The 14242-nt window shown below is 38.7% G+C and overlaps 1 protein-coding gene across 1 annotated transcript in view; it reads left to right on the top strand.

Moving 5' to 3' along the window:
* The window catches only part of Pi3K21B (phosphatidylinositol 3-kinase regulatory subunit alpha), a 121473-nt gene extending 119820 nt beyond the window's left edge, over window positions 1-1653 (top strand). The window contains exon 11 of the transcript XR_010517793.1: window positions 1203-1653. The gene's annotated coding sequence lies outside the window, so the exon portion shown is untranslated. The remainder of the gene's footprint in view (window positions 1-1202) is intronic.
* The last annotated feature ends 12589 nt before the right edge of the window (window positions 1654-14242 follow it).

The following is a 14242-nucleotide window of genomic DNA, read 5'->3' as shown; positions in this document are numbered from 1 at the left end:
AATCGGTTCCGGCAAGCCCAGTTTCCCTGTTGAATGGATGACTTATTCCACTCCTTTCGGCAAGCTGAAAAGCAAGACTGTGCATATCGTGGCAGCTTATTCCGTACAGCCGACTTTCCAGTTTGATAACATGCTCAACTAGTTGCGATCCAGGTTCCAACGCCAGCAGCACATATTTCGATAGCGTTTTGCGAGGGACACCGTGTTCAACTGCTGCTCTTCGCACAGAAATCCCATATTTAGTCACGGATCGTATGGCCGCAACCATATTCTGTTCCGACCACGATTTACGCAACGATTTTCGCTTGTGGACACGCACCATCACTTCGAAACTTCACTCTGAGGCGGCAACTTTTTGAGGTTATATGTCTTGTTTACTATGGCTCTTTTGCCCCAGGCAAGTATGGCGCTCTTGCCCCCGTGGAGAAGACGAATTTTAAATACGTTTCTTGAGGATCTACATGCAACAATAAGTATTTATATATTGAGGGTCGCAAAATGTATTACCGTACAATAAAATCTACATCGTATTATTAAATTTTCTTAGAAAAATGATGAGAAAAAGCTTATTTCATGTCATCGATTTCTTATAACATTTTGAAGTTGTCGACAACGTGTAAGTTTTTTAGATTTTTTGATAATATTTACATCATAATGTATAACCAAATTTGATGCAGTATATCTGAAGGGCTTTTTATAGCATCCCATTAAGGTTCAATTTACTTTGAATCATTTTTTAAAAATTGAAAGCAGTTTTTTTCGACGCATTATTTTAGATTTCGAAAAGCTCGCGTCATTTTGTGTAAAATATCAAAAGGAATCGAATAGTGCGAGCTTTTTGCAATTTGAAATAATGCCTGGGAAAAAACTGCTTTTGAAATTTTCCAAAAAGCATCAAAGTAAATTGAACCTTAATAAGAAATATCAAAAATGTATTTCAGGCTTCGATACAAGCAGGTGGCACTTTTGCCCCATATGGCACTCTTGCCCCACCTGACCCTACACTTAAATCTTATGCAAAAGGATTTAAAAAAAAGTTCGTTTTGTAACCGAATAATGAGGGGTAAAATGAGCACCCTGTCGGGTTGGTAGGGACGACCTTGTAAACAACTTGAGGTTTTATGAAGGGTCAACAATGAACAGTTTTAGCATAAAAATATTGAACAGAAACAACTATTTCTGTAGAATAAATTAAATTTCAGGAGTACTGCCTATTTAAGGCTATATTTTTTTAGTCTTGCGAATGACTGATTTGTTTTAACCAAAGCAGCTGTTTCAAAACGTTATGTAATATACCACAGAACAGAAGGGCAAGTGCAAACAAATCAGTGAATCACGAAGTGGTTCGTTCTGCTGCTCAACAAACGATGCGTTGTGGTAGCGTTCCACACGGGCTTTCTATGTGCCCTCACACTATCATAGCATTCTGCCCATCTTAACTGCAGGCAGAAGATGCTTTCTACCGCTAGGTGCGCTAGTGTTCGTCAATGAAGAGTTGAGCCACTTTCTGATCCGAAGTTCCACTTCTGTTCTGTGATGATACGGTAATATTTATTAAAGGAATGCCTAATGCAAAATTGAAGTATTTAAGAAATATCAGTGGTGTTCATATTGCCTCGAATGAACTTAAGTAAAATTTTGTTATTAAAATCTCGCGTCACTTTTCAAATAGACCAATGTAACAAATGTAAACAAATCGAGTTAAGCGATACAAACTATTGCTCTTCTGTCATTGTTTGTGATACAAAAACATCCATCCAAATTTACTTTCATTTATTTAAGATAATCATTGATCAAAAATTGTCCAATGTACAGTTTGAAATGATGGATACATGATTGTTACTTCGGTCATTCGGACTGCCTAACATGATTGGTGCTCATTTTCCAAAGGCGGGGCCAATCTAAAGTTAGGTACTATATTCTGAAATCTGTGAAAGGGAATCTAGTATCATGTAGACAAAACGTCCAATGAAACACTGATTGATTATGTCATTGAGAAAAATCGTCCATGTAACATAAATGCAAGAATGACAACTGTAAAAAAAAAACGAATACTTCGTCATTTCTCAATAGTGATGGAGTAATACGACATGCACTAAACTCAAGACACGGGATATACTACAATAGATCAAATTACTGGTCGCAGTGGTTGAAGTAGTAGTTGAAGTAGGCTTCAAGCATTAAACATGTTGTGGAGAAGGACTTTCTTTCTTAGTAGTATCCAAACTATGGTGAGCTGAAAAGCTATCACCAGTAAGGACTACAGTCAAGAGTCTTCAAGTGATTGGTTATGAATCTCTATTTTTGGGTTTCGGTTTTGTTTATATTGGGTTTACAATTCTTTACAGTTCTTGGCTTAACGTGGCTTGTGGTCGGTTGCCTCTACTCCCTCTTCCATTATGATGGAATTGAGAGGCTGGTAATTTTGGTCAAAATTTCTCTGGTGGTAGTTTTGGTATTGTCCTCTACCACGTCCATAACCTCTACCACGAGTATTTTGGTACCCGCGATAAACAACCGTAACCTCTGCGACCTCTCGCATGAAAGCTATTGTTGCGGCTCATTCCATTCGATGTGCACCACAGTGCCATCATATTATCATTGGTAGTGTCAGCATTTGTCGTCTGACACTCCAATGCATCGGAAATTGCCTTATTTAAAGTCGACGGATTTCTCGCTTTCAGGAAAAACTTGGTCGACGGGTCTTTCAACCCAGTAATAAATGATTGAACCGCAATTGGCTCCACAATGTTTACAGCTGCAGCCTCATTTGGAAAGGTACCCATTGATACATGGGCTGCCGCTAATTTTGCTGATAATTTCTCAATTTCTGAGCCAAAGTCAGATATTGACTTTTGACTCTGTCTTAGAGCGTTCATCTCATTTTGAACCGCTCTGGGGGTGACTTTTATGGCGAATTTTTGGCGCAATTTTTGCAGAGCATCAGCAACGGTTGCTGAGTTATCAATCGCACCGTGCGCTGCTCCTTCTAGAGTTGTTTTCAGAAATTTGATTAATTTATCCTCCGGAACTCCCTCACAGTAATCCTGAAGTAGTTCAACTGCTTCGATGTAACTAGTCAGTTTCGTGACTGTCCCGTCAAAGGGTTGAACGACCTTAAGGACCAAACTGAGGTCCAGTTTCGGAGCCATCCTCGCAAATTCTTCCTCGAACTCTGATTCAGACTCTCCAGAATTTTCTGTACTGTCAGTTTCGTCCAATTCCTTTTCCTGACTTTCAACTTCTGAATTGAATAAATTCCCTAACGTCGATTCGTCCAAAGGTGCTTGAAGTATTTTCAGACAATCATGGATAACCGCTCTTAATTTTTTGTATCTAGAAAACAAGTGAATTCTTGACGCAAAATCTATGGAACTATCTCTCACAATTGCCTTCAACTCTTCTTTTAAATTTTTTAAATCAGCTGCCTTCCTTTCTTTTGTTTCAACTTTGAAATTGCTGAATTTTTTCAAACTCTGATGCAGCTTAAATATTGCATCTTCGACTTCAAAAAATCTATCCATTCCATATTTCTTATCTATTACTCACTCATTTTCGGGTTTTTGTTTTTGCTTTACCTTATTTTTAATTATACTTGGCCGTTGTTGAATACTGCTGCTGTCTGTTTACACCATTTCTTCTCCATTTCCTTTTTTTTCCTTTTAGAGACCGATCATGGTTTTATACTGCTCCAGCATCATGATCAGCTCTCTGTGGTGAAAATCCAGAGTCAGCATCTCTCCCGGTGATCCTATATCTTGGACAGCTACCGCCGCGACCCGGAACACAGCGTCGATTATCTCCTTTTTCGCGAGGACTTCCTCCTCACTCACTTGTCTTCTTTTTGCGATTAATCGTCTTCAGTGTTGCACTTCACTAGAAAAGAAATCTAAACACTACTTTAATTTTTCTTTTGGTAATGTTTGTTTCGATGCCATGTCTTTGTCCAAACTGTTTATTAGTTCTCGTTTTGCAATTTATTGTTCACGTCACTTTATCAATTTGACGACGGGCTCCAACACAGTTCTGGATCAGGAACCAATTTTGCAACTTTTGTTTTTTGAATGGTTGCAACTCCGATTTTAATTACTTCGGTTCACTCAGTCTTCTTTTTTATGCTGGCAAATTTGCCAACCGGACGGTGCGTTCCGCCACGCGCTCCGTCTGTTGACGGTGGCATTTCATCACACTTTTCACTAAAAGGTAGCCCACGGCTACACCTGCGATAACGCACAATGCCACTGTTTGGGCCGTGTGGTGTCCTTCCGTGCTGGACACCACGGCTGGGGCGACGATCTCATCGGCGCTGAACCAACCCATTTCGCCGGTAATTAATTACACGCGAGAATGTACACTCTGTGAACCAGTCGGCGAAAATTTCCACTCACTCGCGGTTTTTCGATTGTAGTTCATTAATTCTGGGTTTGTAGGTTTACACTTGTCACTGGCAATGGATCGCCATGCTTTGGTTCCCTTTTAGTTTCTGATAAAACCTCCTGGTAGACCTTAATACGAAGCACGGACTGTGATAGAATTAAAGCAACCTTCTTGGTTGGGATCCCACTTCATGCTACTTTATTAATTTTATTCATTCTTAACGCTATGTGTGGGGTGTCACACAAAGTTTCCGCCGCGTGTGCATTTTGGTAGGTTATCGTTCTCGAGCAACGGATGTTTATGCTTGCAAAGCATAACACTCATCGTTCGATTCAAAGACCCACTTCATGCCGCGCATAGGCGTACACAGTGGGCGCATCCACCACAAATTAACCTGGAGTAGCGTGCCCGAAAAATGCATCTTCGCTAGGTCGGCAATTTCGGTGCCCGGTGGTCCTACCCAGTTGTGCAATATGACACCTATCGGTATCGAGACTGCATTGGCATGGGTCGAACGGTCGAACACGAGAAGAGAGAGAGAGAGAGAGTGTAAATAATTGACCACTTTGTCAAGCAGTTTTGGCGTGACTTTCTACCAGCGATTTCACAAAACTGGACAAACTAATTTCTATTTTTTTATGAAACGCACAAATGTTGGCTACTTTTCTCGAGGCTCTAGAAGAAAAAATCTCAAAATAATGTTTTATTTCAAAGTTCGAGTGGTAGTAAACGTCATTTTAGCTGCTCGAATGAAGTGGTTAATTGTGTTCTAACGCCGTGGCGCAACCGGCACATTTGGTAGTTAGAGCGTTGCTGATTGTTCTGGCGACCAAATCGAGTTTGGCCTCCTTAATCACCAACTCAGCGTACCTTTGCTTAAGCTCGTAAGCTAGCTAATAAATTATCACACTGAAGCTTCATGTTAGATAGCATTTCCAACCAACTCCAACAAATTAAATATTGGTAGATTGATAACACAATTGCACTTAATAATTGTAAAACTTTTGACTTACGTTTAATTCCCGATGTCATTTCGGGGATCCTGTTTTCGCAACGGGTCCTGCACTATCTTCACGGTAAACCGCCGTTGTTGGATACTGCACTTTATCGCTACTAGACACTTAAATCCGACCCGACTGCGCCAGTTAAATTCTAGGTCTTCCTAGTTCCACTTGCACGTTTGAACACTGAATGAGTGCGTTTATTCAACTTACTATAAACGAAACCTATAGCTAACCGATAACTGCTGGCTTAACGTTTCTGCTGTGTCCAAGGGTCGTCTCTGTTGTTGCTACCAGGGCCCCCACAAAGTCACTTTCAATCGAAAATCGTCAAGCGACGATGAAGCTGTCAACCATCACTTTCAATTGAAAGTCATTTCAACCGGTGAACACTCGTGTTTATTTCAGTTGCCGTGTGGACGTAATTTGTGATGAGCCCCGGTCCCTTTCAAATTGTATCATTATTTATGTACGGTCCATATATTTGAAATGACGTTTCACATTCATCTAGTGATGGCTGATTTTCATTCGAATTATCGATTAATCGATTAACGAACCGAAAAGTAAGATATTTGTAATCGGTTATATCATGCCGATATAAACATTAACTTCTCCAGAGGATCATCACCGATCGTTTCAAACATGTGCTGCACTCTCATTGGTGGAAAAAATGGCAGCACAGCGAACAAAAAAAAATCGATTAGTTGTTAATCGAGTAATTAAAAAATGGAGCACCTCTGATTTTGGTGTGTTTATTTTGATAAAAATGAGCGCAAAATTTCATCTCTACCGAGGGGGCAGCAAAACCACAAAATTACCTTGGATACGGGGGGTATTCATTGGATGAAAGGGACCGTGAAAGAGGACACTAAAATATAATGTTTTTCTTTCGACAGTTTCATCTTAGTATTCATCTTTGGTCATTCTGTCTTCTCTTCGAGCAGATCCCCGTCAACATAAACAGAACCACTTTCGATCAGTTTTCATGCTGTTTGTTTTGGTTTGACTCGTGTTCATTTCTCCTTTCATCTGTGCACGTGGATGTCAAATTTATCACTGTCGGGTGGTTTGTTTACCCATCAATATGGGTATTTCGAAAATTGATATGCGACATTTTAAAATCCAAGATGGTGGCTTCCGGTTTAAGAAAAAGTGGAAAATGCTGTCAAATACTTATCAATGAAGGTATTTTTGGAATCGGGATGATGTCAAGAGGATGAACATCGATATCCGACGCCATATCGAAATCCATGATGGCGACTTCCGATTACAGATTAAGTGGGAAATACTGTCTAATATCCATAAATATAGGTATTTTTGGATTTGGATGGCGTCTAGAGGCCGGAAATCAATATCTGACGCCATTTTGAAATCCAATATGACGGCTTCCTGTTTTAGAAAAAATGGGAAATGCTGATGCCGTTCCATCAATATTGATATTATTGTTATCGGGGTCACGTCTGGAGATTGGAAATCGATATCCGACGCCATTTTGAAATCCATGATGGCGGCTTCCAGTTGGAGAGAAAGTTTTAAATTCTAACAAATACCCATTCCAACCGTTTTTTTTTTTAGAATCAGAATGTAATCCAAAACGGCGGCTTCTGATTTGCGGAAAAGTGTCAAATATCCTAAAATATGGTTATTTTCAGGATGGGGATGAGACGTTGCTACCCAAAATTGATGTCACGCCGTCTTTAAATCCAATATGGTGGCTTTGGTTCAGAAAAACTGTGAAATACCGTCAAAGAAATCGATGTCCGACGCCATCTTAAAATTCAAGATGGTGGCTACCGATTTCAGAAGACGTGTCAAATAGCCTACAAATAGCATCGAATATCGACTTTCAGCATCTACGCTTCGTCCTCGTTCCGAAAATACCCAGATCTTAGGGTATTTAACGCTTTTTATGACCCGATGGCCACCGTATTGGATTCCAAAATGCAGGGCTATTACAACAGGCGCGGATTTCGCGAATTTCGCGGATCTCGCGATTTTTGCGGATTGTTCGCGGATTTTAACTTTCAGTCGCGAAAATCGTGGAAACATTAAATGATGTCGCGAAGATCGCGAAGGGACTGATGTGCTGTCACTAAAATTGTGGAATTCATTGTAACCTTTCCGTCCCGGATTATTTTGCTGTTATCAATTTTGTTGTTCATTTGGCTCTCAATTTTTTACCAGTTCAAACCAAACATCTCATCTCAATTCCATAAGTCACACCGGATTTACACGGAAATTCTCTGAGGTCTGTCCAATGTGAAACATTTTCCTTTTTTTCCAATACGAACATAGCATTTTTCGTTGTCAAATCATAAACGAATCGTAGAGCTGGAATTAAGGCGTAACAGCTTTTGTAAACAATGACTTCTCTAGTTGATTTCTAAGAATTCAAGGCACGCCTACACAAACCAACATATCCATCGGGTAGGGGAAGTCTTCCTCTACTCGATGGTGATATCGATTTGTCAGGGCGATTCATGACTTTCGAGAAATCATCGAGATAAGCCATTGTTTACAAATGCTGTTACGCCCTAATTCCAGCTCTATCTAGAATATGCGAGCAAATGCCTTGTATACCGGATATTCTAGGTTCTCCAAATCGTCTTTGAGTTCAGTTGATTTGTTCTACTATATCAACTAAGACTGCAATAATGTCTGTAGTATCGAAATATGTCCAAACAGGTTCAAAATGTCTATGTTAATTGTACCCGACCTATTGCTACGTATACAATATGTTATAGGTTCTGAAATCATTATGGAGATCAGATTACTCAGAATACTATACATAAATAACTGCAGATGATACAATGTTATTAAAAAAAATCAAAGGTTTTAAATGATACTCCTTTAGCTCAGTCGGTAAAGGCGCAGCTACAAATCAAATCCATGCTGGAGGTGACTGAGTTCAATTCCCGTCCGGTCTATTAATTTTTCGGGTTGGAAAATTGCTCTACTTCCTGTGGGCATAGATACAGGCATAGAAAGCTCTCAATCAAAATGTGAAAGTACTTCAAAGAACACTATGTTAAGAGCAGGCAAAAATCTAATATTCTACTTTATAAGCAATAAGCTGGAAATTCCATGTAGTGTAGTGTAGGGGAACTTGATGTAATTGTTGGCCTAAATGCCCCTAATTTGGGTCCATACTTAAATTCAGCTATCGACTAAATTTTCAATAGCACCCAAAATATCCATTAGTACCGTCCCAATGTTCATCTACACAGCAAAAAAAAATTAATATTACATCCAAGAGGATACAATTCAATCATGTTGAAAATCTCATGTAATTTTTATGGCCACAAAAATAAACAAATTCAGTAAAAGCAGCGTAATGTCAATTCATGCACGGTATTAATGATAATTTTGTCCCTTTTGGCAAGTAATATTACACCATATTTTTAACACGATTGAAGTGCATCCACTTCGATGTGATATCAAAATTATTTTTTTGCTAGGTAGATAAAATTGATAAATAGCAGATTTTTAGCGATTGGCCCAATGTTAGATCCATAGGCCAGTATTAGATCCATTTCCCCTAGTTTACAGATTCTATTTTTAGGAAAAGAAAACTGTTTTTTGCTGTCGCGGATTAGTATTTGAAGTCGTGGATTTCTTTTGAAAAATCGCGGATTTCGCGGATCAAATTTAGAAAATCTTGTAACAGCCCTGAAAATGGCATCGGATATCGATTTTCGGCATTCACATACACTTAGATTTTTTGCCGAGATGGGCACCACCGAGCAGCTCGGCAATCTATTTTGCTGGATATCAGAGAAAAATTTGCTGAGATTCAGTTAACATACGGGAATTTTGCCGAGGTATCGGCTAAAAACCATTAATTTTGCTGAGATCTCAGTAAAAATAGATTGCCGAGCTGCTCGGTGGTGCCAACCTCGGAAAAAAAAATCTAAGTGTGCACGTTGTCACCATTGCAAAAGTACCCATATTGTAGGGTATCTGACATTTTCTGAACCCTGATGGCCGCCGTATCTGATATCGATTTTTGGCATCTCTCATTGGTCCCTGTTCCGAAAATAACCATATTGTAGGGTATTTGACACTTTTTCTGAAACCCTATGGCCGCCATATTGGAGTCCAACATAGCATCGGATATCGATATGGTATTTGACACGTTTTATGAAACTTGTGACCACCATCTTGGATTCCAAAATGGCGTCAAATATCGATTGTCGGCATCCCCGTTCCGAAAATACCCATATTGTAGGACAGTTGACACTTTCTGAATCCTGATGGCCGCCATATTGGATTCCAACATAGCGTCGGATATCGATTTTTGGCATCTACGCGTTGTTCTCGTTCTGAAAATAACCATATCTTAAGGTGTTTGACACTTCATAAAACCAATGGCCACTATCTTGAATTCCAAAATGGCGTCGGATAACAAATTTTCAGCATCTACGTGGCATCCCCGTTCCGAAAATACCCTTTTTTTTCCTTTGGTTTGTTTTTTCCGTCGATCTTGTTTTCCGTGCTGAGCACCAATGCTACCGACGTGCCAGGAAGGCAGCTCCCACACCTGGACCCTACCTATTGACCCATCAACTCATGAACCGGGGACCAACGGCTTTACTTCCCATCCGAAGGAAGGCGTGATCAGAGATGTTATGCCTCAGAACATCCCGGCGGCGCCGACTGGGATTGAATCCAGGCCTGCTGGGGTGAAAATACCCTATTGTAGGGTATTTGACACTTTTTCTGAAACCCGATGGCCGCCATTTTGGATTCCAAAATAACGACGAATATCGATTTTCGGCACCTTCGCGTCGTCCCCGGATGCCATCCCTGTCGGCAACCCATATTGTGCGGATACTATCCGGATACTATATTTTGATGGCTGCGTCGTCAGGTCGTGACAAGTCGAATGAGCCCCGGATTGAAGTGAAAGTGGAAAAAAACGAAGGAAGCAGTTTTCGAGCCATTCATTGCGTCAATTGAAACAAGTCTTTGCTTCAAATGAAATGAACTGAAGCACTTGACGAACGAAACAAGTGATAGTCCAGTCATGTTTGAAAAGAGAAATGTTCATCGTGACTCGATAACAAGAAACACGATGACTTACACGAAAATGATATTTCTCGAGATGAAGCGATTCTGCGGAGAAATCATTTTCTTTTCTTTGTTTCGAAAATGCAGAACCCTGGTTCCTACCGTCATCGCTGCTATGATGTCCGTTGCTATTCGGGCTGCTAGTTTGACAACTTTAGCCATTGCTATTTTAGTTAGCAACTTGTTTAAGCACCGGTCGTTGCTATCACGATTGTGAATTTACGGTTTTCGGCTTTCGCACCGATAGTTGCTAAACTTATCGTCGAACTTCGAACTGAAATTGATCACAGAGTTTCGTGATTGCTTTTTTCGACAATATTAATATACCTAACCACGAAGACTGAAGATTAAAGGTTAAGATCCAACTGCAGAACCAGGGTACTCACTAAACGGTCCCCCGGAAGATCCGAATAGCCCAGCGATTTTTTTTTTAAATCACTTGTTCTGATGCTATATGAATGAATTTGAATCTGGGACCAGCATGCGCACACTGGTGGTCACGAAACTGTCCTCTGGGAGATCCGGAACATCCATAACAGTGGTCAATTGATAAAAATGATCTTCGTATGCTCATCTCATAAAAGTTTCACACCAAAATGCATAAAGGCATTTTCGGCATTTTACATATTTTAGCTAGTGATTTTATCAAAAAATGTTGAAACCTTGTTCTGAAGAAGTTCTGATTGATAGAAACGCGGGGAAGTTAAAAAAACATTAAGAGTAAGTTTCGACAGCTCCAGGGTAATCTAATAGATTTCAGAAAAATTTAAGCTTAATGACCTATGAGTAAGTTACGTAAAGTTCGGGTAAGTTCTGAAAATGTTAGGGCAGTTCCATGAATATCAGGAAAACAGTGAGAACTTGAGGGACGTTCCTAAAACTTTAGGTTCGTTTTGAGAACTTTGGAACGTTGTTCCATTTATTTCAGTAAAATAGAGGAAACCGTCATGAAGTTCCGAAAATTTAAGGATAGTAAAAAAAGTTCACACACTAAGATTTTGTTTCCGTGTTCGGTAAATTTTACCGAAATCAGAACAGCTGAACGTTCGGTAAAACTTTGACCTTCATTTTAAAGGTTATTGAATTTGAAAATAATATCAAAACATGTTCAACCTTGTTTAAATGATCAAATCTTGTCATTTTAGTGGAGATTTAGTTTCAAAGTAGCTGCAAAGCGATTGAATTAATCATGTTTTGTTGTTTTTGACATCATCCACATCCAGTCACTTTCGAATGTATGGGAATGGTAGGAAACCATTTGGAAATGCATGTAAATTTTCAGTTTTTATTCATTATCGTCTTTGTGGGCAGTTTTAGATGCACAAAAATTGCACGAGTATATTACTATAGTGATAAGGTAAACACTCGTTTATTTTTTTCCTTCTGTAAAAGCATATTTTGTCACAAATCGTGGATTTTCTGAAATTCTCCATACTGCAAAAATGATTTTCCTACCACTGATGGGGCGACATCTCTCGGATCTTCAGTATAGCTGCTACTGAAATCATATAATTAATTGAATTGCTTAATTTTTACCGAAAAGTTCAGATTTCGGTAAAAATTACCGAAGTCGGCGATAATTTCTAAGTGTGCAGGGAATGAACTTAAAAACATTAAGAAAGCTACACAGAAGATCCATGTTTAAAGGGAAGTTTAAAGATCTTCTGGGCAGTTCCATTAATTTTTGAACAATTCCAGAAACATCATCAGAAAAACATAAGGGAACTTCCGTAAACTAATGAAAAGAAGTACTGAGAATTTCAGGAAGTTTCATAGGCAAACTGCTTCTTAGGTTGCCGAGAATACGTAAATTCCCCTATCACAATGTTCAAATGAAAAACAAAACAAACATTTCATAGATAGCAACGCTTGAGCCGGTTGTTATTTCCGGGACATTGGTGCGGGTGCTCTAAGCATTTCGTTGCCTTTTGTTTATTTCGCTGATGCTGACGTTGATGTTGGTCGATTGAGAAACAAGAATGTGGAACGGTTGCCGTGAACGATGTCTTCTGTAACCTATATACCGCCAAGAATTGCTACTTCCTTTGGAACCCAGCGCACATTTGCCTATATTTGACCTCCCCCATCCCCCTTCTTCCACTTCTCCTTTTTGTGTATGTGATGAATAGAGAGCGAGAACAAAATAAACGGAAGGAAAAAGCGAATGAAAAAAAAAACAACAACCAACACATGTGAAACATGTACAAATTAATATTAACAACCTTATTCTTAAATGAAAAAAAAAACAAGGAACGAACATTAATATTGTGAAAGTAAAAAACCGAATAATACAAACAAAAACTAAGTAAACCTTTCTAACCTATATTTTTCTTTGTCCCGTATAAGGTAGTCGTGTGTAATCAATGTGTAATACGTAAAATAATGATGAGAAAAAAAAAGTCGAAAAAATCTCTATGAGAGAGAAGGCAAGAAGTAATCTATATTTCGATACCTAAAAGAAGGTTACAACCAAGTGTAAAACCTTTACTGTGTAGTTCTTTTTTATTTTATTTTTTAAAGTCCCCTACCGATTAAGTCGTATTTTTTTTTCGTTTTGTTCCATTTTGTCGCTAAGAGTCAACATTTTTGATACACACATACACAAACACACTCATTTAGCAATCAAAACATTATTAAAAAACACACACACATACACAGACACACTCAAAAGAAACAAACATATATGATAAAAGAAAATTAGTAGTTACATATAAAATACAAACAAAACGAAAAAGATAGAGCTGTGGTCGTCGTTTTTACTAGCTATTTTTAATTTTCAAATTGACAAAACAACAACAAACAAATAATTATATACATAAAAAAAACGAAATGAGAATGTGATGATTTTCGAACGGTGATATAGGGAAGGGAACAGCAGGAAAAGATGATGATAGGAATGGAAAGTGAACTGCAATGAAGTATAGCAAACGAACGTACATACACAAAAAAAAAACATACATATACATATTCGATTGTCAAAGAAGAAACGCGAAGCAGATCGAGATGGGTAAGGAACGGAATGTTAGGTTCAATATTAAAATTGCAAACAAGAAAACAAAACAGAAAAAAGCAGTGTTAGAATAGATAGGTGTTAGGAAAAAAAAAACAAGCAGCAACAACAAAATACAAGTCATCTCTTCTAATCGAAGCTCGTCTTTTTACTAAACTAACACTAGAAGGACCCCCATTTTCGTTTTTCGGGAACTTGCACTCATACACACATACACAACAGACACACGGATCGCAACAGAAACAAAATAACAATATTACCTCTGTTATTGAATACATAAACAAAAGAACGAACGAAGACAAGAAGAATAAAACAAAACACATTTGATGAAGAAAGCCCCTTTGTATACAATACACAGACACAGACTCACATATTTAATCAATAGGAAACGAAAAAAAAAAAACAAAACACAAACAAACAAACAGAAAAGATGTCGAATGCAATATGATAAAAAAAAAAGAATGTGCAAAAACGAAAACGTTTTACTCAAAGAGTGAAACACATACACCCTGATCTAAATGCGGCGAGAACAACTCAATTTGCCATACGCGGAAGAAGAGAACAAGAGAGAAAGCAAGAGAGAGCGAGAAGATCGTGAACCGACAGAGATAAACCAGCCCTCGAAGGAGAGCAAAAGCAAAACCGAAAAATCCGTTCAAGAAAATATTGTGTTTTTCAGATTTCCAGAACCAGAAAATACCACACAGACACACACACACACACAAAGTCGAAGAGATAAAATACTCGTACCACACTCGTAAAAGAAGAAGAGAAAGTGAAAGTC

The sequence above is a fragment of the Ochlerotatus camptorhynchus genome, unplaced genomic scaffold, assembly GCF_037179485.1.
Source record: "Ochlerotatus camptorhynchus isolate MF236.1 unplaced genomic scaffold, CSIRO-AGI_Acam_v1.1 ptg000244l, whole genome shotgun sequence".
In the NCBI taxonomy this organism is placed as follows: domain Eukaryota; kingdom Metazoa; phylum Arthropoda; class Insecta; order Diptera; family Culicidae; genus Ochlerotatus; species Ochlerotatus camptorhynchus.
This window is presented reverse-complemented; position numbering and strand designations above follow the sequence as displayed.